The 5,092-nt window shown below is 30.8% G+C and overlaps 1 long non-coding RNA gene across 2 annotated transcripts; it reads right to left on the bottom strand.

Moving 5' to 3' along the window:
* Window positions 1–1,447: 1,447 nt before the first annotated feature.
* Window positions 1,448–4,422, bottom strand: LOC134251659 (uncharacterized). 2 transcript variants are annotated; one of them, XR_009988792.1, is made up of 4 exons: window positions 3,627–4,422; window positions 2,975–3,041; window positions 2,255–2,514; window positions 1,448–1,996 (listed from the first exon to the last, which is right to left on the bottom strand). It is a non-coding gene; the product is annotated as an uncharacterized LOC134251659 (long non-coding RNA). The 2 variants fall into 2 exon arrangements; XR_009988791.1 differs by lacking the exon at window positions 1,448–1,996 and having other exon boundaries at window positions 2,056–2,514.
* Window positions 4,423–5,092: the final 670 nt, after the last annotated feature.

Raw genomic sequence — 5,092 nt, 5'->3', positions numbered from 1 at the left:
CTTAAACGCTCGCCCCGTGATCTGAAGGTCGTTGGTTCGAACCTCGGCCGCGACTGACGTAAGTCGATAAAAAAAAATGGTTTCAACTGTTCCTTTGAAGTACATTCTCTGTTATTTTTTTTTGGGGGGGGGGGGGTAAGAAAACCGATAGCCCGTGTCACGGCAGGCGTGGGCATGATAAACTACCGTCCTTGCTCATTTACCCTGAGTGCGGAGTAATGGTCTAAATTTGAAACCCTTCACCGGTTTATGGGGTGATGTCTCTATATGAGTGAACGATTCTCGAATAGGACGTAAAACAACTATCAGTCAATCAATATGCCAACACTAGACACATGACGTAAACAGACGACACGGGCGTCTCGGTCTAAAACGCTCTTGCACGAATAAGTCGTGTAATTCTATCGAAAAATTTTAAGGTTTTAATTTTCTAATTTGTCGCCAATGTATCTTCAACATAAGTCTTTCAGTCCCCTTATTAGCATCCATTCCAAACTCTTCGTACCCATAATACATAGATATTTGGATTTGGATTTGCTCGTTTATGAAGCGAGGGACGAAAAACCTAAATACAATGGTAATCTTAGGCAAAACAATCGCTAAAAATACATGGATCCACCACAATCTTCCACTGATGAATACAACCACGTACATGTTAATAAAAGTTTCGATAAAATGAACTATGTATATCTGTCTTGTAGATTCGAACTTACATTGGTTGATTAAGACGCCTTGTTAAACAAATTCATTGTACATTCCTTATACATTTCCCCAAACTTTAAACAAATTCTGAGAATTGTTATTGTGTGAAGCAACAAACTCCTTTTGTGTGACTCTTTAAATTTTACAATATACCTGCATCAAATAACACAAATACCGTGCATATGTACTTAAATAAGTTTCAGTTGAGTTGATGTATATTCTCGCCTATTGATTTGTATAGTCATTTAGTTATAAAACGTAATATACAATATATAAAACGATGTCTAACCAATGTTAATCGACAAAGCCGTTTTATCTATCCATTAATTAAATCAGATCTAAAAGATAAATGTGACGTCGTACAAAATTTTAGAAAAATTTTAAGTCAAATTTGTGTTCAGGCCTCTTTAATAATTATGGATAACTTAATTGTCTTAGCCCCCCCCCCCCCCCCCCGTCCTGGAAAACCTTGTGTTAGGGTCACATGCGATATTTGTTAAGGCAATTTTTATTTTATTTTTTTTTAAATATTATTAAAATAACCAATCTTAATAGTAGGTCTCCCCTGATGGATATCTTGGTTAAACTACCTCTGTAAAAAGCTTTAATCTGTCTTTTGTCCTAGATAACGTGTAATTAAGTCAGAAAACAATGACTTGACATGTAGATATGTTAAGTTTATCTCATCTAAATTTTCGGTAGAATTTATCATCTTACATATCAAAAGAACGTTTTAAACTTAGGCAACACATACACAGGCAACTTAGCCACATATGATTCTCATATGAGTATCATATGATTCTCATATGATTGGTTTCATATGAGAATCATAGAAAAAGGGCATCATATGTGAATCATATGAAGCAAATCATATGATTTACATATGATCCACATATGTGAATCATATGAAAATAACTACATATGATTTGCATATGAATGATTTAAGTGTGTTTCAAGTCATTTACATATGAGAATCATATGAAAAGGGTATCATATGTAAATCATATGTAACACTTAAGTGTGTTTCAAGCCATTTACATATGAGAATCATATGAAAGGGGCATCATATGTAAATCATATGAAACAGTTAAGTGTGTTCTCTTTCAATATTTTTCACATTCTTGTACACATTTAAAAATCAGATATTTCTGCTTTAGATGAAAATTCATTACATTACAACAATGATCTATCTTCATTGGTTAAATATTTTCAAAATATCTTATAATGCTTACACAACTTTTTTGATAAAAGTATTTTCATCAAGAGAAATAACTTATTTTTCACAGTGTACATTCTAAACAAGAAAATATACAAACAACTCAGTAGCATTTGTCGATACATGTATTTAACATAATTATTCTAAAATGAGTACAAATTTCAAGATTTCAGCAAAATGATTAAGTAGTTAAACATGTATACATGTACAAATGAATAAAATAATTAGGTCATGTACTTGTATAAAAATACCATATGACATGAAATTGTCCACAGCAAAATTGAAATATCAGCAATAACATTTGTCATGTATTCTCTATTGTAAATTTATGAAAACTCAAGTTATTTGATATTCTAACATACAAATAAGAATGAGATATCTTTACAGGTCAAATTCAGACAAGATTGTGTACATCCTCCACATTTCATAATTATTCCATAGATTTCCAGGTTCTTTTTCCTTCTGTATCTTTTCAATATTTTCAGTTGTCCTCCCTCTGATCTGACCATTTTGAAAATCTCTTTGAAGTGTACCAAAAATGCAAATCCACCAGTTCTCCCCTTCCTGAACAATTTCTTTGTGGCACAGAATGGTCTCTACAAAAATTTCAAAAATAAAAATAAAATGATTCTTAAATTACAAAATCAATTCTACAAGTTATACTACAGTAACTTATCATCAGCAAACAAATGTATTCCCAATGCACTGACACAGATATAATACGAGAAAAAATTATGTTATATATGTTATACTAGGTGTTTTGTGGAATCCTATGATGTAATTTGAAAGACAATTACATTGTTGGAAGATATTGCTTCATATTAAAATCATAAAAAGCTATTTTTTTTATTTTTGCAATTGAATTTGGAATGTTCAAATATATATTAATTCAAATTGCCAAAAATTAAGAAGATTCTGACACAAATATATTACTTTTGGACAAAAAAAAAACTACAGACAAGTAGATAGGCAGAAAAAACAGACTTTGTGATTCCAGGATATTCCAGACTTTTTTGGGAAGAATATAACAAAGTATATTAAACAGTGTGTAGTTACCTTAACTTTGAAGCAAGCCTTGGATCTTTGGATTTTTTTCTTATGAGAGGCTGACTGTATATTGAACCTGTAAAACAAATATTCACACAGTAGATATTTTCTAAGCATTATAAACTAAAATTTAAACTACAAAAAAGAGAGAGTACTAGTTTGTAGGCTCTCAATTGTTTTAAATATCTTACAATTTACCTGAAACTATAGGTTCTTTAGTGTTGGAAAAAAATTATAAATGTCAGTCAATGAATACATAGATGTAAATATTCAATGGATTAGCTATCTGATGTACTTTCAACACATAGTCACATGCACATGTATTTGAGCCTTGAAAATTGCCACTGTTAGGCCTATTATTAATTTTTTGCTGAAATTCACAAATTCAATTTACCCCCTGAAGTTATTGTATAGTTTCGTAGCTTAATTTAAAGCAAGAAAATTCAATTCATACTCACCATATTTAAAAAAAGTACATTGGATTAAAATTGTTTCATAATGTAGAATAAAACATCTATATTATCGAGTTGAATTTATTTTTTATGAAGCCGTGCAAACAATGTAGAATTATAAAGGAACAAAACGAAATTATAAAGAAATATTTTGTCATAAAGGAGTCATTACAGATGTACACTTTGATTTTTTATTGCAATTTTTTTACCTTTAATATTGTGATGATGCAATCGTCTGTCAGAATCAGCTTTGGGCAGTTAGGATCAATCGCCAGTCTTATCAGATTTGGGCTTCTCGGACTTGATAAAAAAGCAGCACTGTGACACTGAACTCAAATTGTTGAATGCATCTAAGGCCATAAAAACAAACATTTGTCATTATGTTGATGAAAGAATCGACTTGATAACGATCTCAACATACAACAACGCCAACTGCTATACAGGGTTTCTACTTTCACTTTCAAATCAGTACGTAACAAAAGTCAAAACAAAAAGAAAACAAAGTAATGCCTTTAGCCTATCATGTAAATTATATTGTTTACATCCATTCAGAAACAAATTCATCCAAAATTACTTACAGATCACTAACATTATGTAGGTTTGCGAAATGCATGAATTTAACCATTACAAGTGATGAGAGTATTATAGAAATAAGTTCATACGAACCTGTAACCGTAATGAAAGGATATTTAAACAATATGAATTAGCCTAAATGTCTTTATAAAAATGTTAGGAGATAACTTACTTTTTCCAACACCCATTATCCAGCACTTCTGCTGCAGCAGTGACGTCAAACATGACGTACACTTTCATCCGATAAAAGTCAAAACCGTTCCGAAAAAAAAAATACGGAATTATTTGATTTTACTCAAGTAATAATCCAAACCCAAAAGATTTGAAATAAAAGGCATACTAATTTATTATCTTGTCAATTTTGTATGGGAAATGCATTATTACAGAAAAAAAATCTTGAAAGTTTTATTTTTTATAAGGGAAAGGTTGGGGGGGGGGGGGGGGGGCGTTAAACAGAGTAGAACTTTACATAAGTAATTGCTATCACATTCTATTGAATATATGTACATTTAAATTACTATTGATATATATTATTGAAATTGCAATTTTAATTGCATATACTAAGGGCAAATTAGTGAACTCTGTTTCATATGATTCTCATATGATCACTGTTTCATATGATTCTCATATGATCACTGTCAAAATATTCATATGATATTTACCTGAGTATAACACGGGCAAATTAGTGAATTTGGTTTCATATGATTCTCATATGATCACTGTTTCATATGATTCTCATATGAAAACGGTCAAAATATACATATGATTTTCATATGTAGGACATTTCATATGAGAATCATATGTGTATAACTTCATATGATTAACATATGTTTGATCATATGATTCTCATATGATTGGCCACATATGATTCTCATATGATTATATATACATATGATTCTCATATGATCCACATATGATCTTCATATGAAAGGCAATGCATATGTGGATCATATGTGGCTAAATTGCCTATGTATTATTATCATGTTAGAAACTTCTTTTATCTGAAAATGATCAACTCCGAACTCATGTTCAGACCATCAAACCAATAAAAAAATTGTATTTCTTTGGGCTAAAATTTGGATGGTTGTCGATAATGGTGTGA

This window comes from Saccostrea cucullata, unplaced genomic scaffold (assembly GCF_032062105.1).
Source record: "Saccostrea cucullata isolate Sc308-1 unplaced genomic scaffold, CSIRO_AGI_Scuc_v1 ctg168, whole genome shotgun sequence".
NCBI classification, from domain to species: domain Eukaryota; kingdom Metazoa; phylum Mollusca; class Bivalvia; order Ostreida; family Ostreidae; genus Saccostrea; species Saccostrea cuccullata.
The sequence above is the reverse complement of the archived record's forward strand: the minus strand, read 5'-3'. Positions and strand labels throughout refer to the sequence as shown.